General features: G+C 45.4%; 1 protein-coding gene across 1 annotated transcript in view; it reads left to right on the top strand.

The window, feature by feature from the left end:
- The window catches only part of LOC126324024 (uncharacterized), a 58285-nt gene that overhangs the window by 7982 nt on the left and 22444 nt on the right, over positions 1-27859 (top strand). The gene's annotated exons all lie outside the window — the stretch shown is intronic.

The following is a 27859-nucleotide window of genomic DNA, read 5'->3' as shown; positions in this document are numbered from 1 at the left end:
ACTCGATAAATAGTACAATTCTCAAGGCTCTCAATTCAACTAAGTACCTGGGTGTTAAAATTACGAACAACTTCAGTTGGAAAGACCACATAGATAATATTGTGCGGAAGGCGAGCCAAAGGGTCGCGTTTCATTGGCAGGACACTTAGAAGATGCAACAAGTCCACTAAAAAGACAGCTTACACTACACTCGTTCGTCCTCTACACACGTTTTAGAATATTGCTGCGCGGTATGCGATCCTTACCATGTGGGATTGACGGAGGGCATCGAAAGGGTGCAAAAAGGCATTTGTTCTGTATTATCTCGTAATAGGGGAGATAGTGTGGCAGATATGATGCGCGAATTGAGATGGAAGTCATTACAGCAAAGACGTTTTTCGTGGCGGCGAGATCTATTGACGAAATTTCAGTCACCAACATTCTATTCCGAATTCGAAAATATTTGGTTGAGCCCAACCTACATAGGTAGGAATGATGATCAAAATAAAGTAAGAGAAATCAGAGCTCGAAGAGAAAGGTTTAGGTGTTCGTTTTTCCCGCGCGCTGTTCGGGAGTGGAATGGTAGAGAAATAGTATGATTGTGGTTCGATGAACCCTCTGCCAAGCACTTAAATGTGAATTGCAGAGTAGTCATGTAGATGTAGATGTAGACTCGAGAAGGCGTCTCCGAAAGACACTTTGTAATCTCGTTATACCTACCGGTGGTGGTAAAAAATATGGAGACACCAAAAACACAACTAATTACCGTGTCTAATATGGTGTAGGAAAACGGTTGAAGTTCAAAACAGCTTCCATTCACCTAGCAATGGATAAATACCTGTCCTGCACGCTTCCCAAGTGGATCCTATACCCTGAGGCTAATTAAAATAGCATTTTTTTTTCACCAGATGCGAGTTGTCTTTATAGAGGTAAGGCATCAACAGCGGTATGGAATTGAATATATTTATAATTTGATTTGTTTTAAGATCGAAAAACAGTTCGTTAATAATATGTTGCTTTTAACTAACAGTGATTTTCACTTGGTTTCTCACCTACATCGAAAAATGCCCACTGCTTCCCTGTCGTTTTTTCTGTGTTAGGCACTGATACTTGTAGTCTAATTTTTAGTTGCTCTACAGAACTAGGCATTTCTTACATTTTACTCAGCACACTGTCTCGCACAGCACTGTTTTTCGTTTACTTTTATGCTTCTAAGTATTTATTGTGATTTGTGTTTTGTTGTGTTGCCAACGTAACACTGACACTAGTTTGTCTTTGACGTATACTCTTTTTTTCTTTATTTGTTAACTGTATGTGTGTAAGTTTATTTAACTATGTTGCTGCGAATCTATATACTGTGCAAGAATAGTGGAGTGCGAGAAAGGATGCTGTGTGAAACGTAAGAAATGCCTACTTCTGCATAGAAACTGAAAATTAGACATGTATCAATGCCTAACGAAGAAAAACACCAAAGATGTGCTAGCAGACGGTATTCTCCAAAGTAGGCCACAAAACAAGAGGAAATCACTGTAAGTAAAAAGCAAGATATTGTTAAGGAACCATTTTTCGATCTTAAAAACAAATCTGATTGTAAATATCTTTAATTACAGACCACTGATGATCCTTTACCTTAGTAAAGCGAAACGTTACTGCTGAGAAAAACTCGCTGTTTCTTGTAGTTGCAACGACTGAACGAAAATACCCTCAGGTATCGCAAAGCAACTACGGACAATATGGCCACACAAATGAAGAATCCTACATCATTCATCCTGCAAAATAACGCTAAGTTCGGATACCGATGATGAAAGTCGATAGCGATCACGCATTTCTCTCCAAAGTAGACCACAAAGGCTGAGTAATACTGAGAGGCGGTGACTGGAATGCGACAATTAATTGTCATGCTCACAAAATTACTCCTCAATAACGTGAGCTGTTTAAACAGAGTCCCTGTCAGCTAGGAACACAGCATCACCACTGAGGAACGATCATGGTACCATTGGAGGGATCTGATCAATCAAAATGGTTGGCAGTAATACGATCTCGCAGAATAACGATCGGGTCCATGGAATACCACGATATGGTCTCCCGAATCATCTACGAACCTTCGCCATGGTTCACTTGGCACGCAAACTCGGCCAGAAGTTGGAAGCAGTGTGAAACAAGTCTCGTCCCACCAAATGTCATTCTTCCATTATTCCATAATCCGAGTTTTATGGCTTCGACACATCAGTTTCCTGTTACGATCATTTTCAATCGCTGATTGGTGTCGTTTTACTGCTGATAGAGTTCGCGAGTGCGACATTCAGTTCTGCCGTGGTTTTTGCAGGTGTCGTCCTCTTATTTTTCATCACAATCCTCTTCAATAGCAGTCTGTCACCACAGTCCACCACACATTTTTCTCCCCGTTGTTACGAAGAGGATGACAAAAAAGGGTTCAAATGGCTCTGAGCACTATGGGACTTAACATCTGAGGTCATCAGTTCCTTAGAAATACTTTAACCTAACTAACCTAAGGGCATCACACAAATCCATGCCCGAGGCAGGATTCGAACCGTAGCGGTCACGCGGTTCCAGACTGAAGCGCCTAGAACGGCACGGCCACACCGGCCGGCGAAGAGGATGACATTTTTCCTCTTTGCCTGTTTGCAGTGCAAATCTTCGATACGGTGCCTCATGAAACACCAAACACTTCGATATCCTCGGTTACGGAATCAACCACCATATGAGCACCAACAATGTTCTCACGTTCAACTTCACTTAGCTCCGGCATAATGCACTCGCTGCTTCCACCTTAGACTGAAATATATCGGAGAAATCCCAAGGAAATATAAATGACCCACCAAGAAAGTCTCCTTCAATACCTCTGTTCGAGCAGTTCCTAAGTTCCGTCAACACAAGAGAGATAGAGAGAGAGAGAGAGAGAGAGAGAGAGAGAGAGAAATAAGGAGCTGTCGGTCGCGTGAGGGGGGGGGGGGGGAGAAGTGACGCGTTTCGTCTCTTTTTTGCCTATAACTACAATAAGATATATTACAATAACTACAATAGGATATGCTACGATCCAGACGTTCAGAGGCTTACTTCGAAAATTTCATGGGCACGTATTCCAGTAAGAAATTTTTCTTATAAAATCCTCACTGTAAATGATTACGTATTAATGCCGCTTTACACACTTAGCTCGACGCGACAATGCCCGGCCCGTTACACTGCCATTTTTTTTTTTTTTGGAGATATTGTTCTATGAATTTATAGGAAACTAACTCTACGGCTGCGGCATGATCAGAGTATTGTGTTGTCGTCTAGTAGTCTGTCAACATAAACATGAATGGCGAAAATTTATTGAATTAGTGCACAACTATCCCGTATTGTATGATCTCTCCAGTCCCAAATAGATGGGCACAGAGCTGAACAACGCACACTGGAATGAAATAGGAGCAGAAATGTAATCAATTTATCAGTACAGACGTGTTCCTTTCCATATGCCCCGACATCAATGGCAGTTGAGTATCTACAAGAGCCAATAAAGCTAAAAACGTATGTTTGTAATTAAAGAATTCTGACCCAGTGCTCGAAGGAGCCTGAATAGTAATGCGTTTGCGATCCAAATTCCCTATACGCTTGCGAAAATTCCACACTGCGTAAAGATCCTTAGAGACGTTCCTACACATTTGTTCTTGGCAAGCAGCATTGTTTCGTCCATTACATTCTCTGTAGTTACCTTGCAGGTTTCTCGTACGATCTTGAGAACCATACTGTGCCCCCCGCGATAACTAAATGAAATCGTGTTCAGCGCATCTCCAGTGGCCAAATATCTGAAAAAAGTTAAACAGCAAGGAGAAGATGAAGATTTCGCAAGTGGTCTTAGAGATAATGTATCGCGATAAACAGAAGAAAACACTCAAGACTGTATAACAAAAGCCAATAATGATGAATGTTCATTTCATATGCTCAGTTAGAACAGGTGGACGGTTTCAAGTACTTAGGATGCATATTCTCACAGGATGGCAACATAGTGGAAGAACTGGCAGCGAGGTGTAGCAAAGCTAATGCAGTGAGCGCTCAGCTACAATCTACTCTCTTCTGCAAGAAAGAAGTCAGTACCAAGACTAAGTTATCTGTGCACCGTTCAATCTTTCGACCAACTTTGTTGTATGGGAGCGAAAGCTGGGTGGATTCAGGTTACCTTATCAACAAGTTTGAGGTTACGGATATGAAAGTAGCTAGGATGATTGCAGGTACTAGTAGATGGGAACAATGGCAGGAGGGTGTCCACAATGAGGAAATCAAAGAAAAACTGGGAACGAAATCTATAGATGTAGCAGTCAGGGCGAACAGGCTTAGATGGTGGGGTCATGTTACACGCATGGGAGAAGTAAGGTTACCCAAGAGACTCATGGGTTCAGCAGTAGAGGGTAGGAGGAGTCGGGGCAGACCAAGGAGAAGGTACCTGGATTCGGTTAAGAATGATTTTGAAGTAATAGGCTTAACATCAGAAGAGGCACCAATGTTAGCACTGAATAGGGGATCATGGAGGAATTTTATAAGGGGGTCTATGCTCCAGACTGAACGCTGAAAGGCATAATCAGTCTTAAATGATGATGATGATGATGATGAGTTAGCAACAACCCGCAAAAGGGTATGTCAATTATGTTACACATTAGCTAGCCATTCTCCTGTTGTGATGGCTTTTTCCAGTGTTTCATTTTTTTTTTTCAGATGAACTTCCAAGTTGTTCAGTAGTAATTAGCATTAATTTTCTGACATTCTAAAATATTTATAAAACTTTGCTCGGTCGTCCATCAGTTCCCTGTGCAGAGTGGCATATTCTCCTGCTGTCGCTTAATTGTTCCACAACTGATGCATCAACTTCCGTTTTTTCACCTTGCTTTTCCTTTTCTTCACCCAAAAGCGTAGCGATCAGCTTGAGATCATCGTCCGAGAACAAAGCCAAAATGGCCGGTGGAGTGCACTGCCAGAAACACTGAGCAATGTGAATAGGCGTCACTGTGGCACCACGGCCGGTATAAACACGGGGCGGTCACGCCACCGTCACGTCACTGATGTTCGTGCAGCGACCTTGATGCGTTTCTAGAATTACTGCTTCCTTATTTCATTAAAAATGCATGTTGGATACTACCTGCAACAAGTACTTCAACCCTGACACACTGAAACACTAACATCTGTCAGATAACCCGGCAGAATTAGGAAACGTTGGTCACAGCTGAAGTGTCTGATAGCATAGTAACCATTAACGCTCCTTGCATCACGTACCTTGCGTTCTTGCCCGGCTGCTGAAGTTATCGATTAGTGAGGTGAATGACCGGGACTTTGAAGTGGTTTGGAGGAGACAGGTGCGGATATGACGCCGCCAGTGGGTCAACAAGCCGAGCGCTTGCGACCTTGGGGCGGCCGCTGACCTGTTCGCTATCAGCCGGTACTCCACTCGCTGCCTGCATCGCGGAGTGCAGGGGGCGCAACACGCCCCTCACTCCAGATCGCAGCTTAAAAAGGCGCAGCTCTGCCGTTCCAGCAAACAGTAGTCGCTGTTTCCTGGATGTTCCCTAATAGCTGAGTCTCCGCACTGTATCTGCAAGCTGCACTCCTAATCTCCAATCTCTGGAAGAGGTAACAATGAATACTCCTAACTGCAGTAATGCAGATTTTAGCATTTCGTGGAAACACTCGGTGCAGAATTCTTGTAACTAGTAGCAGGTGACTGCACTCATTATTCTATATGTGTACATCCGCATGTACGAGTATATCTACGATTATATCTGATACACACTGTGGTGGTGGGGGAGGGGGGGATAACAGAAATAACAGTATGGGGCTGTGGATCCGGCTTGATGCAAAATACTTATGTTTTTCCGGCCGTTGTGGCCGTGCGGTTCTAGGCGCTTCAGTCCGGAACCACGCTGCTGCTACGGTCGCAGGTTCGAACCCTGCCTCGGGCATGGATGTGTGTGGTGTCCTTAGGGTAGTTAGGTTTAAGTAGCTCTAAGTCTATGGGACTGATGACCTAAGATGTTAAGTCCCATAGTGCTCACAGCCATTTGAACCATTTTGAACTCATGTTTTATATTTATTTATTCCGAAACTACACTGCTGGCCATTAAAATTGTTACACCACGGAGATGACGTGCTACAGACGCGAAATTTAACCGACAGGAAGAAGATGCTGTGATTTGCAAATGATTAGCTTTTCAGAGCATTCACACAAGGTTGGCACCGGTGGCGACACCTACAACGTGCTGACATGAGGAAAGTTTCCAACCGATTTCTCATACACAAACAGCAGTTGGCCGGCGTTGCCTGATGAAGCGTCGTTGTGATACCTCGTGTAAGGACGAGCAATGCGTACCATCACGTTTCCGACTATGATAAACGTCGGATTATAGCCTATAGCGATTGCGGTTTATCGTATCGCGACATTGCTGTTCGCGTTGGTCGAGATCCAATGACTGTTAGCAGAATATGGCATCAGTGGGTTCAGAAGGGTAACACGGAACGCCGTGCTGGATCCCAACGGCCTCGTATCACTATCAGTCGAGATGACAGGCATCTTACCCGCATGGCTGTAACGGATCGCGCAGCCACGTCCCGATCCCTAAGTCAACACATAGGGACGTTTGCAAGACAACAACCATCTGCACGAACAGTTGGACGACGTTTGCAGCAGCATGGACTATCAGCTCGGAGACCATGGCTGTGGTTACCCTTGACGCTGCATCACAGACAGGAGCCTCTGCGATGGTGTACTCAACGACGAACCTGGGTGGCGAATGGCAGAACGGCATGTTTTCTGATGAATCCAGATTATGTTTACACCATCGTGATGGTCGCATCAGTATTTGGCGACATCGCGGTGAAAGCACATTGGAAGTGTGTATTCGACATCGCTATACTGTTCGACTGCTGCCCTGGCCAGCACATTCTCCAGATCTCTCACCAATTGAATACGTCTGATCAATGGTAGCCGAGCAACTGGCTCGTCACAAAACGCCAGTCACTACTCTTGATAAACTGTGGTATCGTGTTGAAGCTGCATGGGCAGCTGTACCTGTACACGCCACCCAAGTTCTGACCCAATGCCTAGGCGTACCAAGGCCGTTATTGCGGCCAGAGGTGGTTGTTCTGGGTACTGATTTCTCAGGATCTATGCACCCAAATTGTGTGAAAATGTAATCACATGTCAGTTCTAGTATAATACATTTGTCCAATGAATACCCGTTTATCATCTGCGTTTCTTCTTGGTGTAGCAATTGTAATGGCCAGATGTGTACTTTCAAGGACAGTATCGCCATCATCCGTGGGATCTTTAATTCTAAAACATGCAAAAATAGCACTGTAAAACATTATTACATGTGCTCTTCAAAATGGTTCAAATGGCTCTGAGCACTATGGGACTTAACTTCTGAGGTCATCAGTCCCCTAGAACTTAGAACTACTTAAACCTAACTAACCTAAGGACATCACACACATCCATGCCCAAGGCAGGTTTCGAACCTGCGACCGTAGTGGTCGCCCGGTTCTAGACTGTAGTGCCTAGAACCGCTCGGCCACCTCGGCCGGCACATGTGCTCTCTTTGATTGAAAATTATTATGGTCTGTAAATCGTAGTATAATAATTTATTTATTTTACGTCACAACATGGTTTTTATGTGCATTGCTGCTGTTTCCGGCACATTTTCTGCATTTTTGTTGCTGTTTCTTCGGCATACAACATGTCATCTGCAACTGTATGAATGGCTGCTAGAAAAAAAACCTGAAAAAGTGTATTTATGTATGTCAGCGTTATACTATTGGGATTTCTGTAGTTGTGTGGATATAGTTTTGGTGTGTACTAAGGTGTTACGTAGTGTGTCATGTACTCACGTTCATTGGATGCCTTGCAGCTGCTTTTAAACACACAAAAACATAATTTTTGCAGCTTGTTCGTAATCCATAACATTATGCCATCTTGCTGTTAGCGTGTGTCGCGAGAATGTATAGCATATTACGAGAAGGTTTTGAAAATTATAGCAGGAGCTCATCACTTCGAATATTATTAAAAAAAAATGGCTTGTGTATTTCTGCATTAATCAGATCACTGAGGGTAGTAACTTTCTTCTGGTCTATAGCAAACGTTAGTTGCTACATTGTTTGTAATAGTTCGCGGTATTTGAGTAATACTCTGGGGTAATTTTGCAGCAGCTAAGCGAGTTTCCAGAATACGAATAAAGGGTCATTAAGAAAATAAAGGATGTAAATTTGGAAACTCCTATAAACCCTTGTTTAAGAGTTCAGGTATTCTACCGTTACTGTGTATTTACATTATGGAGACTCGTTTTCTAAGATTAGGGTAATGGGCAAGTAATAGCAGACTACTTAAACAGTGATAGTCGTCACCACAACCACGTCGTCGTTATTATTACGTTCAGACCGAAGACTGGTGTCTTGCAGCTCTCCACAACATTACCGAGCGATGTGGCGCAGCGGTTAGCACACTGGACTCGGATTCTGGAGGACAACGGTTCAGGCCTTCAGGCAAATGCCGAGATGGTTCCTTTGAAAAGGCACGGCCGATTTCCTTCCCCATCGTTCTCCAATCCGATAGGACCGATGACCTTGCTGTTTGGTTCTCTCCCCCAAATCAATCAATTAATCACTCAATCCACATTATTCTGCTTAAGCCTCCCAATCTCCGAATAACTACGGCAACCTACATAATTTTGAACCTGCTTACTGTATTCATCTCTTTAATAGCGTAAACTGCATAAAAAATAAGTAAATTCCAGCAGTAAATGTAAAACAACAAACAAAAAATGACAAAGAAAGCAAGTGAAATGAGTATAAGCAAGCAACATAGGAGTAGGCAAGCGTATTACACGTCTTAGCAGCGACTTTCGGAATGGTAGAACATGCACAGCCATGTGACCTCTAAGGCTGGTAGAGTATGGTCACGTAATATCAATTTCCGGTCTGAAACGTCAGCGCAGCCCGGTGTTTTACTGGTGCGAGACACTCCCATTATAGAAAACACGCAGTGACGAAACAATTAGAATGGTGACGGAGGAAAATATATCGCACAGTCAGATATTTCAAGACACTTGTACGTACACTATCAAGTGTTTCAGTGTGACCTCGTGAATTATTTCGATACACGCTGTGCCCCAGATCTAAAACCGACACTCACGGGCCGATACCTGCACAAACTATCAAACCATCATACGAACCAGAAAAGAGGCATGATTAATACACTCGTAACGAGAGCAGGACGAATATGTGAGCAGCAGCACCTCAGACGCGAAATGCAACACCTGGAAAGTGTTCTGAGTAGCAATGGGTACTGCACAAATTATATTAGAAGTGTAGCAGAACCCAACACTCGGCAAAGTGGAAAAGGGACCCACTTGCAATGTCGGGAATATACCGTCTACCATGCACATGCGGAAAAGTTTATGTCGGAATGACTGGACGATCAATCAACACCAGGATCAAAGAGCATAAGTGACATTGCAGGCTGGAGCAGGTTGAGAAATCGGCCGTGGCAGAGCACGCACTGAGTGAGACCGACCACGTAATAAAATTCGCCGACACGGAAGTTCTGGGGGTAGAGAATCACTATCACACACACTTGTTCAGAGAAGCTGTAGAACTAAAAAAAAAACACGCGAACAGCTTCAACAAGAAAGAGGAAAGCCTTAAGGTAAACGGATCCTGGCCTCCCGTTCTGCAGCAAACGACCGTCGCCGGTAGCAAGAGGAGAACCGCACCGGAAATGACCGCGGAGAAGCCCTGGGACGTTGGCGCGCCAGGTACATACAGTCTGCGGCCGCGAGTTCGGCTCCAGTTCACCACCGCAATATATAGGGCAAACAGTTATCCTTCGACGTTTGTTTCAAAGATCATACGTACAATAGCAACAAATCGATGGCGAGACTTCGCCTTAGTGAAGAAAAAGTAGTGTTATTAACGAGAATGAAAATTCAAAAATTCTGCGCAGAATTGGTAAAAGAAAACGTTGCGTACCCTTGAGGAACTACAAATTCATTTTGTTAGACGGAAAGACCTGGGTAAATTGTTAATGAGTTCGCAAGGAATGAAATGTTTCAAATGGCTCTAAGCACTATGGGACTTAACTTCTGAGGTCATCAGTCCCCTAGAACTTAGAACTACTTAAACCTAACTAACCTAAGGACATCACACACATCCATGCCCGAGGCAGGACTCGAACCTGCGACCGTTGTGGTCGCGCGGTTCCAGACTGTAGCGCCTAGAGCCGCTCGGCCACCCCGGCCGGCGCAAGGAATGAATATTTTAATATATTTAACGGCGTTTTGTAAACATATATCTTTCCAGCTGTCGTTTGGAACTGCTCACAGGTGCGAGTACACGACGGGTCGAGTTGAGGCCCAAATAATAGGAAGACTGAGACTTTCTCTAGTGACGTAACAGCCTGAATGCTACCCACAATGACGAGTGCCAGTAGTTCATGGTGAAATTTCCAGTATCAGATTCCAGAACGATGTATAAATCGTCATATATGGTGCATTTGGTGTAGACTGCATTGCCCTGAAAACGAGTTTAGCAGGGGTAATAAAAACTATATACATTTGCAGTAGTATTACTCTGCATACAACTCACCTTCCAAGTTTTGTTAAATCTGCAGTCTTCAAACCTTATCTGAAGTGAAAATGCAGCCTTTATATCAGGTGGTTCAAACATAATACACAGATATCTACATTTAGTCTGAAAACTTGACTGATTTCCTTTTACTGTTGTTCGCATAGAAATTGTTCTTTAATTTTAGAATAATCGTTCATGAAAATATTTACCAAAATGTGACATCATTTTGAACTCATTTGTTTCACATCTCCATTACAAGTTCAAGTCTTAGAAGTCAACTGTCATTTCGAGAAGCTATTTAAATAGTTCTCTATGATTGGCGCTACTTGAGCATGAACCTTCAGTCATCAGGTATAAGTATCTGATACAACTGGTGTCCTCTAAGGACAATTTGAAATGTTAAATCAAAGGCTGCGTTAAGGCACATCTCCAGATAGTGAGTAAATATGAGTTAGTGTCACTGTCTGCCTCACGTGCAGTGAACTAGTCGCCACTGTCAACAAGCCCTTTACACCTGTCGCACCCATTAACGAATTTCGATGAAGAAATCGATCTGTAAACTTCTGTGTGTAGCAGCATACACTGAGGTGACAAAAGTCATGGGACACCTCCTGGTATCGAGATGATCTCATCTTGCCAGTCGTAGTTCAGCAGCTCGACGTGACATGGACTAAACAAGTCGACGGAAGTCTCGCGCAGCAATACTGAGTCATGCTGTGCCTATAGCCGTCAAAAATTGCGAAAGTGATGTCGGTGCAAGATTTTCTGCATAAACTGGCCTCTCGATTATGTCCCATAAATGTTCGATGAGTTTCACGACGGGCGATCTGGGTGGCCAGATAATTCACTCAAATTGTCCAGAGTGTTCTTCAAACCAATCGCGAACAATTGTGACCCAGTGATATGGCGCAGTCTCAGCCATAAGAATTACATCGTTGTTTGGGAACTTGAAGTCCACGAGTGCCTGAAAATGGTCTCAAAGTAGGCGAACATAACCACTTCCAGTCAATGACCGGTGCAGTTGGGCCACAGGACCCGGTCCATTCGATGGAGACACAGCCCACACTATTATGGAGCCACCACAAGCTTGGACAGTGCTTGTTGACTACTGAGGTCCATAGCTTCGCTTGACCTGCCCCACACTCGAACCCTTCTACCAACTCGTACCATCGGGGCTCATCTGATGAGGCCACGCTTTTCCATTGGTTTAAGGTCCAACCATTATGGTCACGAGCCCAGGAGAAGTGCTGTAGGTTATATCGTGTTGTTAGCAAAGGCTCTCGCGTCGGTCGTTTATCGCCGTAGCCCATTAACCCCAAATTTCGCCGCACTGTCCTAATGGATGCGGTCGTCGCACGGCCCAACTTCTTTCTGTGGTATTTCACGCTGTGTTGCTTGTTTGTTAACATTCGCAAGTCAACGAGAACACCACTGCTCGTCGGGCACTGCTTTGACCGCGGTGAGATGCAATGCCTCGGATTTGGTATGCTCGGCACGTTATTGATACTATCGTTCTCGGAATACTGAATTTCTAGTAATCGAGCGAGACCCGAGCGCACCGGCCGACCGACCGATGGAGTGAAAGGGGAATCGTCGGTGTAACGCAGACACACTCAACAGGGACGATTGACAAAATAAGCCGCACGGCGAAATACCAAGATCAGAGAGGAAAACCAAACCGGATACCAAGACGTAGCAACTATCAGCGACCACAGTAACGATGAATGGATGAACCAACACGAGCGCTGTCGGTATTGGACGGCGTTCTGAGCCCCCGAAGGGGGCTGGCTGGCAGCAGCTTAGTACGCCGCTCTTCAGCCTACAGAATTTGTTTAAAAAAATGAAGATGATAAATATTAGAAGCAGGCTATAAAATCGGTGACTTAAATGGTAAAATGGCGAAAAATTGTGGAACTTAAAACATAAAACAAAGGGCTGGTGATGCGAATAAAAAACACAGGAAGCAGACAGGTAAAGTAATAGACAGACAATTAAAAAGACGGCGACTGTCTGGTTTCTGTTCATAAAAGATATAAAATGGCTCAAATGGCTCTGAGCACTATGGGACTCAACTTCTGAGGTCATTAGACCCCTAAACCTTAGAACAAGTTAAACCTAACTAACCTAAGGACATCACACACATCCATGCCCGAGGCAGGATTCGAACCTGCGACCGTAGCAGTCTCGCGGTTCCAGACTGCAGCGCCTAGAACCACCACTTCGGCCGGCAGAGATATAAAAATCACACTCAGCGACAGCACGACTTCTGTTCGCAACACTTTGGAAAGACTCAAAACACTGAACACTCACTTCAACACTGCACTAAAAAGTTGGTACAAATATGATACACATCACAGCAGAGGGCAGATGGGGGAATCTGGAGAGATGATGGGAAAGAAAAGGGGGAAGGAGAGGAAAAATAAAGTGGGCAGAGAGGGGGGAAAGAAGCCAGTGGAGGACGAGGACTCATAAGGGGGACTGGAGGGGGGGGGGGTCTGGGCAGACATGAGAGGGAGTGGAGAAAGGCAGAGGAGGGGAATGCAAAAGGACTCGAGGAGGGAGAGAAGGGACGCAGAGAAAGGGTAGGTAGGGAAAAAACAGGATGGAAGGGGGGGGGGGGGCAAGAGTGGGCCAGGGCAAAGGACAGAGGAAAGGAGGGGGAGATGAGGATCAGAGTTGATAGGAGGTATGGAAGGAGAGAGCGCATCATCCAGAAGGGGGAGTTGATGGAAGCCACCTTGGGAAAGAAGATGAAGGGTGTGAGATTGAGGGTAGGGGGGACACAACAGTGAAGGCAGAGGGCGGGGTTGGAGAGGAGAAGAGCAACCAGGGGATGAAGTGGATCCAGGGGGTGGGAGGTGTAGAGTATGTGGATATGTTCTAGGAATAGGAGCAGATGAGGGAAAGGAATCAGGTCATAGAGGATGGGAGACGTATATGGAAGGCGAGGCAGAGTGCATGGTTCTCGAGGATCTGGAGGGACTTATAAAATTGGGGGGAGGGGGGTGGATATCGAGGTGGAACTGGCATAACAGAGGATGGGATGGATAAAGATTTGTACATGTGGAGGATGGTAGACGGGTTCAACCCCCATGTTCGGCCAGAAAGGAGTTTGAGGACTCGGAGGCAGTTGTGGTCTTTGGAGTGGATAGAGCGGAGATGGGAGATCCAGGTGAGGTGACGGTCAATGGTGAGGCCAAGGTAGGCGGGGGTGGGGGAGAGGCGGACAGGACGGGCGCAGATGGTAAGGGACGTTCTGAGCCCCTGCGCAGCCGGCTTTATAGGACCACCGTGAGCACGATCGCCAGCGCGTTGGGTGTGGCCCGCGAATAGCGCTGTGCTGGCGACAGCAGCGCTCTCAAGTTATAAGGGCGCCGCCTAGCGGCTGTCGTCGACGTCCTTGCTTTCTGGCGGGCTCTCGAAGGTGTCGGGCCGGGATACTAGAGAATTTCCCAACGATTTCCGAAATGGAACGTCGCATGCCCTCTAGCTCCGAGTACCAAAGCCTATCAATTCCTATCGTGCAGCCATAATCACTCGGAAAACTTTTCATATAAATTACCTGAGTTCAAATGACAGCTATGCCAAAGCACTGCCCATTTATACCTTGCATACGTGATACTACCGCATGTGCATGTGTGCATATCGCTATCCCATACCTTAAATCACGACAGTGTATTTAAGAAATTCTGAGATTTTGCTATTCAGTTACGTGTTCATGAACATTCTCTAAATGCCTAACAGGGACTCGTTTCTCAGGACTTCCAACAGAAACAACACTGATTTCATTTTTTTAAATACAGATCAATTTCTGTTTATTGTCAGAATGTAAGATTCACGAAGCTAACACATGGTAACATGTACCACATATATGTCTAAGACAACCAAACCTAATCTCTAGACGATGTGACAGAAACTAACGCAATAACAGTTGCCGATTCATTTGGATATAACCAGTCTTTTTTTCCAATTTTAATAAAACTTTTTTTTTGTCACTGCAGGGCCACCATCAAATGGAGGTGTTACAGGAATATTATCTGGACTATGTGCTGCTAGAAGCTACGGTCTTGGTGACTGCAGTGCCTCCTGAAATCTATGACAAATTCATTCTGATAATGCACATTTTGCAAGCTGTTCACATACATACACTGTGTTTAGCTATATGGGCTGTGGTAAAATCGATCAAGAGGAGAATCAAGAGTTTTGAGATATGGTTTTACATATGCTGAAAATTTTGTGGGCTAATAAGGTAAGAAATAAGGAGGGGTTTCCAGAGCATCGACAGGGAAATAAATATGTGGTAAATCCACCAGGAAGAGGAGACGGGGTGGCCAGACACTTGCTAAGACATCAGGGGATAACTTCTGTGATGTTAGAGGGAGCCCTAGAGGTTTAACAAAATGTAGGAGAAAACACAGAGGGATTGGAATACCGGCACAGGGAGCAAATGATCGCGACTCTCTGGAGAAAATGCTGTTCTGCGTCAAACCATCGCGAATGCTGATAGCCAGCCGGGGTGGCCAAGCGGTTCGAGGCGCTGCAATCTGGAACCGCACGACCGCTGCGGTCGCAGGTTCGAATCCTGCCTCGGGCATGGATGTGTGTGAAGTCCTTAGCTTAGTTAGGTTTAAGTAGTTCTAAGTTGTAGCGGACTGATGACCTCAGAAGTTAAGTCCCATAGTCCTCAGAGCCATTTGAACCATTTGAATGCTGATCGCCAGCTTAGCTAATGCAAATGGGGCTCCTGACTCGGCACAGCTGGCACGTGCAGCACTTCGGAAAGCCTCGGTATTCAGGCTGTATCTCTCTGGATGCCGATAACGTTGGCGGTGCTCTTGTATCAGCACTGTCACACTTAGAAAGACATTAGCGCTCTGTTCTCAACGCGCAGCCTGATGGTCATAAAAGATAATTTATCCTCTTACTAAGAGGACGACGATATAAGAAGCTTAGTATTACTTGCCGGCGCGATCGGAAGCCTCGCGAACGAAGGAGACCTTCAGCGTCTAACACCAGTGCTGGTGTCAGTCAGTGTGTTCTCAGTAAACGTCATGCTCAGATCTAGCAAGCGAACGTAGCAGTTTTTATGAATAACAAGACCTTACATCAGCTACTATGCACCGACTCGAACAGTTTTATCGTCTCTGTCCGGAAGTTTTCGAATTTTTTTTCCTTAATCCACGATCTAGCACAATAGATATTTCGCTTTATTGAAACTACCAGTTTCGTTCAAGGAACAGGTCCTCAACAAGGAAACGAATATCGAGGGCAGCGGTAATGGTCTGCTGTTTGACCGAAACTGGCAATCCCAACCATAATTTTTGAAAAAAGATTCTCAGGTAAAGTGACTGATGCAGCAGTTCCCTTGGAACTGAGTCGGAGAATCTGCTCTTGCTCCTTATCCTAAGAAACCTTGGAGCGGTTCCTCAGAGCTCTTGTTAGTGCGGCCACCCATGGCCGTTAGTGTTTCTTTATATAAACTCTCCACAGCTGTACCCGCCTCCGTAGCCCAGGTCGTTAACGCACGCTCGCGTAACGTCGCTGGCCCAGGCTCGAAAATCAGTAAAGTAGAACACATGTGTCGTACGAATCTAACTAGATCTACGTTTTCATGTCAACCTGGCACTTTCAGAAATAAATTTTTAATTTTGGAATTATTTCCAAAATTCCGGAGGGCATACAGCTTTACTGTATGATTAAATGATGATGGCGTCCTCTTGGGTAAAATATTCCGGAGGTAAAATAGTCCCCCATTCGGATCTCCGGGCGGGGACTACTCAGGAAGACGTCGTTATCAGGAGAAAGAAAACTGGCGTTCTACGGATCAGATCCCTTAATCGGGCAGATAGGTTAGAAAATTTAAAAAGGGAAATGGATAGGTTTAAGCCAGATATAGTGGGAATTAGTGAACTTCGGTGGCAGGAGGAACAAGACATTTGGTCAGGTGAATACAGGGTTATAAATACAAAATCAAATTGGGGTTATGCAGGAGTAGGTTTAATAATGAATAAAAAATGTAGGAGTGCTGGTAAGCTACTAAAAACAGCATAGTGAACGCATTATTGCGGCCAAGATAGACACGAAGCCCACACCTACTACACTAGTACAAGTTTATATACCAATTAGCTCTGCAGATGACGAAGAAATTGATGAAATGTATGATGAGATAAAAGAAATTATTCAGATAGTGAAGAATGGTAATGGGTGACTGGAAATCGATAGTAGCAAAAGGGAGAGAAGGAAACGTAGGTGCATATGGATTGGAGCTAAGAAATGAAAGCGGAAGCCGCCTGGTAGATTTTTTCGCGGAGCGTAACTTAATCATAGCTAACACTTGGTTCAAGAATCATAAAAGAAGGTTGTATACATGGAAGAATCCTGGAGATACTAGTAGGTATCAGATAGATTAGGAGAGAGATTTAGGAACCAGGTTTTAAATTGTAAGAAATTTCCAGGGGCAGATGTGGACCCTGACCACAATCTATTGGTTATGAACTGCAGATTAAAACTGAAGAAACTGCAAAAGGGGGGCAATTTAAGGAGAGTAGTAGTAGTAGTAGAGGGATTTTTGGGCGCACGACACCAAGGTCTTCAGCGCCCGTTCAGTAACTTAGTAAGACAGGTGTCAAGAAAAATCCCAGAACAGGAATATAAAACGGAACAGAAAACATGGGTAACAATGGTCGAAACACATGTGCTCACCCACACCAAAGCGTGGGATGAAGCAGAGCGTCAGCAGTAAAACATGGACAACACAGGAAGAAAATAATAGAGGAAGCTAAAACAATGTAGCAGATGGAAGTGGCTGGCTGACCGCAAGGAAAAAAGGGGAGGAGTCAGCCACTCTGCAATACACTAAAACCTCCAGCCTAAAATTTTAGGACAGAGTCCAGACACATCACAAAACTTAAAAACCCTAGATACACACGTCTCATCATTAGCTAAAACAGAAGGCAGATCCCCAGCAACTTGTGCTTCTGCCCGTGCATCACGGTATAAAATGCAGTCTGTTGAAATGTGCCGGACAGAGATGTGCACACCACAAGCATCACAAAACGGTGGATCCTCCCTCCGTAATAAAAAGCTATGTGTGAGAGGACAGTGCCCGATCCGAAGACGTGTGAGGGCCACCTCCTCCCGCCTGAGCAACCGGCAGGAGGAACGCCACGGCCGAGTGGTTGACTTTATCAACCGCAGTTTATTGGCCGTCACCGCCAGCCATTCGTCCTCCCACAACTCCATGCACTTCCTGTGGAGTGCAGCGATGACTGACTGCAAGGGAATAGGACACTGGACCACATCCTGCTCTCTGCAGGCCTCCTTGGCCTGTTCATTGCCCCAGATGCCAACATGACCAGGCACCCAGCAGAAGGATACTTCTGTACCCCGCCGTTGGAGCAAGTACAGTTGGTTATGTATCAGCTGGACCATCGCCTCAGTCGGATACAGGTTCTGCAGTGATTGTAAGGCACTAAGAGGATCGGAGCAGAGAAGAAATCGATCGCCCCGAACACGATTCATCTGCTCCAGTGCCTTCAGGATCGCGTGGAGCTCCGCTGCGAAAACGGTATATTCAGCAGGCAGGCGAATCCGGGTAACTTGATCAGGGAACACTACAGAACAGCCAAGGAAATTTTCCTGTTTGGAGCCATCAGTGTACACGACAGTGAAACCGTGATGCACATCTAAAATGTTAAAAAACAGACATTGGAATGTAAAATCTGATGTGCGATCTTTCTTAAAATTAGTCAAATCTGAAATAAGTTTGGGTCTCCGGAGGAGCCAAGGTGGGGATCTGCTCCAAGCGCGACGCAAAACACGAAGACCAGCCATAGACATCGCAGCGAGGCAATCCTGTGCGCGAATCCCTTAGGGCTGCGTCGCACGTTGCCGGTTATGAAATAACTGTGCCAGAGGAGGCTGAGCAATGACAGGGTATGCAGGGGTGTATGGTGTGGACAAAGTTTTATACGCCTGGCGCACTGTAAGCAGCCGTCGCCGAATAGGAAGTGGCGGTTCACCAGCCTCTGCACAGAGGCTTGGTATGGGGCTAGTTCGGAATGCCCCAGTGGCCAACCGAAGCCCTTCATGGTGCACAACGTCCAACATCTTTAAGTAAGAAGACCTCACAGACCCATACACCGTGCACCCATAATCGAGCCGAGATCGCACAAACGCCCTGTAAAACTGGAGCAGACAAGTCCTGTCAGCTCCCCATGTACTGTGGCTAAGACATTTTAAAATACTTAAAGCCTTAAGCGACCGCCGTTTCCGGTCTTTAAGATGAGGTAACCACGTGAGTTTCGAGTCAAAAATGAGCCCCAGAAACCTCACCGTGTCCTTGAAAGTAAGAATAGTGCCCCTCATCCGCAACTCAGGAAAGGTTAAAATCGAACGAGGACGGTTAAAAAGAACACATACAGACTTCTCGGTGGAAAACTTAAAACCACTCTTCCGCGCCCAGTCATCCAAACGTCTAATCGTAAGTTGCAACTGACGAGTTGTCGTTGCAAGGCTTGAAGAAGAGCAAAACAAAGAGAAATCATCCACAAACAAAGAACACTGGACAGGACTTTTCACTATGGACGTAATGCTATTAATAGCGATGGCAAAGAGAGTCACACTTAAAACGCTACCCTGAGGGACACCGTTCTCCTGCTCAAAGCGATCAGACAGGACGTCACCAATTCGGTATCTAAAATATCGTGGCGAGAGGAAAGACTGAATAAAAAGAGGAAGACAACCCCTAAAACCCCATTCGTGAAGTTGCTCCAGGATGAGACGCCTCCAAGTGGTATCGTAGGCGTTCTCAATGTCAAAAAATACACCTAGAAGGTGATGACGGCGTAGGAAAGCTTGTTGTATAGCCGCCTCCAGTAGGGCCAGGTTATCGACGGTGGGACGAAACTTCCTGAACCCACACTGAAAGCGACTAAGGATTTGCTGGGGTTCTAACATCCAGACAAGGCGGCGGTTGACCATCCGCTCCAAGGTCTTCCCTATGCAACTAGTGAGGGCAACACTACGGTAGCTACTTGGGCTCGTGCGGTCTTTCCCAGCTTTTAAAAAAGGGATTAAAACTGCCTCACGCCACGCGTCAGGAAAGTGACCCGACGCCCAAATTCCATTAAAAAGTGCGAGGAGGATTTCTTTGTTGCGCATTGTGAGGTGCCATAGCATACTGTAATGGACCCTGTCGTGACCAGGGGACGTGTCACGAGCTCCAGACAATGCAGAATCCAGCTCCCACGTAGAAAATGGGCAGTTGTAAACTTCATGAGATGTGGACTGGAAGTTCAGACTACATCTCTCAGCAACGGCCCTATGGCGCTGGAAACCGGGATCCTGACTGGTTGTTGCAGTAACTGTGGCAAAATACGCTGCCATAGTCTGGGCAATGTTTCGCGGATCCGTGTGAAGAGTGCCGTTATTCATTACAGCAGCTATGGGACACCTCCCTCCTCTGCCAGAAATTCTCCTGATGGTCTCCCACACAATGGAACTTTTGGTGGAACGATTAATGGTGTTCAGGAACTGTTGCCATGACCTCTTCTTGCTCTCACGAATAATGCGGCGACACCTTGCCCTCGCCACCCGAAATGGAGTATTTCTCAGCAGTCGGCCGAGACCTGAACCGACGCAGAGCCGCACGCCTGGTCCTGATGGCAGAGCGGCAGTCAGCACTCCACCAAGGCACAGGTGGCCTCTTCCGGGGGCCCATGGACTGTGGAATGGATGCTGCAGCGGCGTGGTGGACCGTTTCGATAATATGATCCGCCCACACCTCAACAGTCGCACAGTGTTCGAATTGGGCCAACTGGCTATAAAGTGTCCAGTCAGCTCCACTGAGCACCCATCGTGGTGGTCTCCTTTCGGGGCCCACGCCATCTGGCAGGTGAATCCAGATGGGGAAATGATCACTGCCATGCAAGTCGGCGACCACTTCCCAGTGAGCACTGGCGGCAAGAGCTGGAGAGCAAAGCGAGAGATCAATGGCAGAGAACGACCCAGTCGCTGTGCAGAAATGAGTACTCTGTCCTCCATTGAGCAAGTAGGCACAGGATGACAGGAGAAGCCTCTCAATTGCTCTACCCCTGGCACAGGTAATTGAAGAGCCCCAAAGCACATTGTGGGCATTAAAATCACCACAAATAATGAATGGTGCATCATGTGGGGGCAAGTAAAGTGAACAGACAGTCAATGGATGACGTACTTGCACAGACACAGCGACAGCCTGTAAAGTCGTCATAAGCGAGAGAGGCGAGGAGTGGTAGTCCGTCCTAACGAAAATACCTACACCTCCTCTAGCTCTCTCTCCACGCAGGTCGTCCTTTTTGTGGAGTGTATAGCCTCGCAGCTCAGGGGAGTATGAGGGATGGAAATAAGTCTCCTGGAGACAGAGATTCAATGGTCTACCCTGAGAGAGTAGACGAAGTTCCTCCACATGCGTCCTGAACCCTTGCAAGTTCCACTGAAGTATGGGAGCCATCTATGTTGGGAGTAGCACCTTCATCCTGTCTCTCCGATGGGGCGGGGAGACCGCAGCAGGTGGAGGAGCAGGTGTGGGGTGAGCTGGTTGCCACACACATACGTCGTATTCCATCAACCTGGGGGAAAAGTCAGATGAAGCCTCACGTAAAACAACAGCCGCATGGTCAGACGGTTTACCACGGGATTTGACCCGGTGTTGCTGCGGTACAGAAGCTTTCTGTGATTTGGTGGGCTTTGGGGGAGCTAATGTGGGAGTGGTAATTGGCGCACTGGGCTTGGGAACTGCCTCAGCTGTTGGAGGCGACGGGGGCTGGCCCAAGTTCGCCACTATACCCTTGCCTGCCGTGCGAGTAGGGGCTACCGGCTCTGAAACACTGGCTGTGTTGCAAGTGCACTGACAGCTGCAGGTGTTAGTGCCAACACTCACCACCTTGGTCTGCGTTGAGGCATCGACTTTTGGAGTAGGCTTCTGAACCAGGGATGCGAAAGATGTAGCAAATGTGGGAGGTTGCATCGACTTATAAAATCTTCTTGGCCTCACCATAGGGGATTCGCTTGATTGTTTTGATTTCCTGGACTTTGCGTTCCTCTAAAAATATTCAGCAGTTCCTACTCCAAACAGGGTTGTTCCCAGAGCAATTAATACATTTAGCCGGAGACGAGCAAACAACTCCTTCATGAGCAGCCTTACCACAGTTCAAACAAGTCGCTTCGCCTTTACATCCTAAGGTGGTATGCCCAAAACGCTGGCATTGAAAACAGCGCATTGGGGTCGGGAAATAAGGCCTCACACTAAGGCGAAGGAAGCCAGCTTTAACATGTTCAGGAAGTTTTGTGCTACTGAAGGTCAGAATAAAGGAGTCGGATTTGACAAGATTGCCATCAACCCACTTCATGATGTGTTGGACATCAACGATACCTTCTGGAGCCCACTCACGTTGCAGTTCGTCCTTGGGAATGTCAACTAGATCCCGGCATGTCACAACGCCTTTGCTGTAGTTCAAGGTGCTGTGCAATTCAGTGTCTATGGCATACTCTCCAAGACATTTAGCAGATTGGAGGTTACTTGCTTGCTGGGAAGTGGAAGTTTCCACTAGCAAGGTCCCATTACGTAAGCGCTTCACCGATTTCAAGGAGCCACAGATGCCCTCCAATCCCTTTTGTATATAGAAGGGCGAAACCTTCTCAAAACTACCCTCCTTCTGTTTCACAATGAGAAACACATTCTGAGCACCAGAATGCATCTTGTTACTAAAGACTTCACTTGTCAAAGATGTGCTGCAGTCAGGGGGACTGACTGCACGAGCCCTCTTCAGAGACTGGGTGTTAGAACCTTCCAGCGGCCCACCCTTTCCGCTGGGAGGAGGAAAAGAGGATTTCGAAGGATCCATTTCGGTCCCACGAGCAGCTAGGGAACTAGACACAGCCCCGTGTGCCTAGGTAAGCCTTATACAACTGAGGTGCGGCAGGTTCCCCAGAGGTTGCCCGCTAACGACTGTTCCACCTCAACAGCCATGCATCTCATCGGCGCGCAGCACACCTTGAGATTGAGGGGTTGTTTACAGAGGTTTATTCCATCCTCGCGATCCGGGCGGCCAACCCAAGTTCCCCACTCTCTGAGACACACAACATTCCACCGCCGCGCCGCACGGTGGTCGTTGAAGCATGCCCAGAGCTTACGGTGACAGGGGACTGGCGGCGCTTACCAGTCCCCAGCTCAGGAACCCCGGGGTCGCCAAGCCCGTACCCAGCAAATGAATGCTGAGCCCCTGGGGGGAAATTTAAGGAGATGGGACCTGGATAAACTGAAAGAACCAGAGATTGTACAGGGTTTCAGGGAGAGCATAAGGGAACAATTGACAGGAATGGGGGAAAGAAATACAGTAGAAGAAGAATGGGTAGCTCTGAGGGATGAAGTAGTGAAGGCAGCAGAGGATCAAGTAGGTAAAAAGACGAGGGCTAGTAGAAATCCTTGGGTAACAGAAGGTATATTGCTTTTAATCGATGAAAGGAGAAAATATAGAAACGCAGTAAATGAAGCAGGCAATAACGAATACAAACGTCTCAAAAATTAGATCGACAGGAAGCGCAAAATGGCTAAGCAGGGATGGCTAGAGGACTAATGTAAGGATGTAGAGGCATATATCATTAGGGGTAAGATAGATACTGCCTACACGAAAAGTAAAGAGACCTTTAGAGAAAAGAGAACCACTTGTATGAATATCAAGAGTTTAGATGGAAACCCAGTTGTAAGCAAAGAAGGGAAAGCAGCAAGGTGGAAGGAGTGTATAGAGGGTCTATACTAGGGCGATGTACATGAGGATAATATTTTGGAAATGGGAGAGGATGTAGATGGAGATGAAATGGGAGATATGATACTGCGAGAAGAGTTTCACAGAGCACTGAAAGACCTGAGTCTAAAGAAGGCCCCGGGAGTAGACGACATTCCATTAGAACTAAGCCTTGGGAGAGCCAGTCCTGACAAAACTCTACCATATGGTGAGTAAGATGTATGAGACAGACGAATTTCCCTCAAAGTTCAAGAAGAATATAATAATTCCAATCCCAAAGAAAGCAGGTGTTGACAGATGTGAAAATTACCGAACTATCAGTTTAATAGCCTAAGTCACAGCTGCAAAAACGCCAATTCTTTAGAGACGAATGGAAAAACTGGTAGAAGCCGACCTCGGGGAAAATCAGTTTGGATTCAGTAGAACACGTGAGGCAATACTGGCCCTACGACGTATCTTAGAATAAAGATTAAGGAAAAGCAAACCTACGTTTCTAGCATTTGTAGAGTTAGAGAAAGCTATTGACAATGTTGACTGGAATACTCCCTTTCGAATTCTGGAGGTGGCAGGGGTACTATACAGGGAGTCAAAGACTACTTACAATTTGTACAGAAATCAGATGGCAGTTATAAGAGACGTGGGACATGTAAAGGAAGCAGTGATTGGGAAGGGACAGGGTTGTAACCTCTCCCCGAAGTTATTAAATCTGTATATTGAGCAAGCAGTAAAGGAAACAAAAGAAAAGCACACTCTCGTTGGGCATTTTGATCACATTAGGCATACATCAAAACGATATCGACCTTTTCCACAGTTGGTAAACAGTCCATTTTAACACGGGTAATGTATCACGAAGCAAATACCGTTCGCACTGTCGGAATGTTACGTGATACCACGTACTAACACGTTTGCGACTATTACAGCGCCCTCTGTCACAAAGCGAAAAAAGTCGTCCAACTAAAACAATCATATTTCTTTACGTACTACACGAATATGTAATAAAAATGGGGGTTCCTATTTTTAAAAACGCCGTTGATATCCGTTTGACCTATGGCAGCGCCATCTAGCGGTCCAACCATAGCGCCATGTGGTTTACCCCTTCAAGCTAGACAAGTTTCGTTCTTTGCAGTTTTTTTCGTTTGACGCTTATTTCGTGAGATATTTGGCATGGTCACGATCAATGGATCACCCTGTATAGTCTAGCAAATGACTTTAGTCTTGGCAGTAGCAAGACTAGCCTTTCATGCCATCTAAGAATTACGCAATGGGTGTTTGTTTATTCGGTGTTTAATGTGGAAGATTCTCCAAGCAATTTCAAGTTGTTTGCTCTAATAATCAGAATTTTATGAATAACAATTAGTCAATTCAGTCGAGTGTGTGTGTCTTGTGTTGGACATAAAATTGTAACTAACCTGTTTCTACGGGTTATTGCGTTAAGTTTAACCATACAACTAATCAAAGGTTTGGCCGAGTCGGAAAATAAATTAATTTGATCACAGACCAAAAACTCATAAAAATGCATACTTTGTGATAACGTTCATAAGGGATGCGATGTAATTATTAGTATTCCCCGTGCACTGTTCACGATAAACAAACATTTAAAATAAAATAAAAAATGCATGAACAATGTGCATAGATCAGCTCCCTGCGACACACCTGAAAATAAGACTTAATCTAAAGCATTTGTTTTAAAATATTAGGGGAAACTAATCACTGGACCTGTACGTAAGGAAACGCGTTGGATGTCTGACGGGAAAGCTATGATGTGAGTGGCTTAGGTGCAAAAACGTAACCTCGGAACACAAGAGAAAATTGTGGATAAAATCATTTATTCCTAAGATATGGATGTAAGGCATGAACACAATACCTGATGGCATTAATTCCTAAAACAGTAAAAAAGAGCATCGATACATTCACCGTTATAATCTACACCTAAAATCATTGGTGTGACTCATTCACTCAACTGCTGTTGCCTGATAACTGATCGCAATAACTCGTAAAGCGGTACACGTTTCGTAGTACACCCGCGTGGCCACGTGGTTTGCGGAGACGCAACTTCAAGGTATCGTGGCCAAGTTGTAATAATATCACATCACACAATTATGAACAGTCAACATTCTTTAAAACAAACATGAGATTGGACAGTTAATGATGACGGTAGCCCAACAAACTTAAATGTTCAACCACATGGTTGTTCCCCACGGACGAAAGATACATAAAGGAAGGAAAATTTACGAGAAGGCAAAGCTATTAATATTTAGAAAAATGAAAGCTTATACAGGCACAGCTGAAGGCAAACAGACATTCATACATAAGCGAGTGCTCACTTCTTATCGACACCTTTGTGTGGCGCTCTTCCGGAGGATCTAAGTCTGCTACAGAAATTTACTAAAAGAAAAATCTGCCAAAGTTTTTCATTCCTTGCTGTGACAAGGCAAAGCAATCTTTAGGAGTTGAAAAGCGAGACCAAAAGCTAACAGCTCTCCTCTCGCCAAGTAACATCGCTCCACGCGGTCAGTTTAACTCACCCTTCTTCGACTGGAGCACAGCTTTGGACGCTTCCCGTACCGGCGGCAGACTGCCTCCCTTTTTCAACTCCAGCCTCTTCCACGCTCCGTGTGGCCCGGAAAACCCAAAGATGCCATTTCCGCCACCAACCAAACGCAGGTGGATTTCTCGCAAGTAGCGCAAACCTCTTTGCCTACTTGGCCACTACGGGAGTTGGCTATTCTGTACAGCTACTGCTGAATCTGTATGACTATCGCAGACTTTCTGCAGTCGACTACGCCACCGTCTAGCAACGTGACACACAACCACATTCATTCAACCACATCACTATGAGAGTTATGACAAAAGAGAAACAAGGAAAAGAAAGAGAAATGCTAATGAAAATGGGCTACCGGACTAATGAAATGAGTCTACAGGACCCTTTCAAAATGTATGAGTATATTTGGAAACGTCTAATAGACAACTTCAGCGCAACCATTGTAATAAATATTAAACGGTGTTGGAATGGCGTAAACCTTGACGATTTAATCTCTCAGATAAACGTAACTGTCCTTTATCACATGCGACACACAGGAGTACAGACGCAAGTTAACAAACGAGAAACGAACTAAACACTTAATTGAAGCAAGCCTGGGAGCTGCTCTTTATACCTATGGCATGTTTAAAACGAATTTGTGACACATGTGTGCTGACATTTATGCGAAGACTGAATACGTTGATATGGAGACCAAGACACTTAAGGTAGGTTCAAATAGCTCTGAGCACTGTACGACTTAACTTCTGAGGTCATCAGTCGCCTAGAACTTAGAACTAATTACATCTAACTAACCTAAGGACATCACACACATCCATGCCCGAGGCAGGATTCGAACCTGCGACCGTAGCGGTCGCTCGGCTCCAGACTGTAGCGCCTAGAGCCGCACGGCCACTCCGGCCGGCACACTTAAGGTAGCTTTTGCAATGCAACCGGCTGACACATAAACACCGCTCCGTTATCATGATTTAAGCCAACACTTGGTAGCAGTTCTACACTAACTACAATGTGTTTCAGAAGAAACAGTGTGTTCATTGAAGGGAAACAACTAATTTTTGGTCTTACAGGGTTAAAATTAACCTCGACCTGAAATAGAAATCATGTATTTACAAAAACTCACATAATATCCTGTCTTTTATCTGTTTTAAATTTAACAAAACAATTTTTCATTAGACCTATAAATGGGGAGCACCCTGATAGGAACGCTGCCCGAAATTTTACTGAATCATTCGGAAAGGAATTCTTCAAAAATGGTTCAAATGGCTCTGAGCACTATGGGACTTAACATCTGTCATCAGTCCCCTAGACTTAGAACTACTTAAACCAAACTTAACATAAGGACATCACACATGCCCGAGGGAGGATTCGATCCTGCGACAGTCGCCGCAGCGCGCTTTCGGACTGAATCGCCTAGAACCGCTCGGCCACAGCGGCCGGCCAGGAGTTCTTCGAATCAAACCTATAAATCCAGCAGAAGGTCCTGTATCATCGGAGGTATGACCATTCTCTTGCAGGGCAGCAGCGAGAAAGATATACAAGAAATCAGAGAAAAAATAAGCAAAATACACCCTAAAAATTTCACCATGATGTTTGAAGACATAAGAGCGTTAACTTTTTAGACCTATAACCAAGCGTAATGGCAGGCATAAATTCGGAACTTTACGGAAGCCTACTATAACGGTTACCACCATAAATGAATGCTTGCGCCATCCGAAGCGACAGAAATGGGCAAAATTTGAGGCTATGTTGAGTGATATGTTGAAATTGCCACTTGATGCTGAAGCAATCAAAAAAGAAAATACCACCAAACGAGTAGCAGTAGCAAATGGTTATAAGGAACAGTATGTCATAGAAACGTGTAATAATTCATAAAATGATCCTATCCTAAAAAGCAGGAATCATTATAAATACCTACAGCAACCAGCGAAAATAAGTACGCCGCGACGGCGTACCT

This window comes from Schistocerca gregaria, chromosome 2 (assembly GCF_023897955.1).
Source record: "Schistocerca gregaria isolate iqSchGreg1 chromosome 2, iqSchGreg1.2, whole genome shotgun sequence".
NCBI lineage: Eukaryota > Metazoa > Arthropoda > Insecta > Orthoptera > Acrididae > Schistocerca > Schistocerca gregaria.
This window is presented reverse-complemented; position numbering and strand designations above follow the sequence as displayed.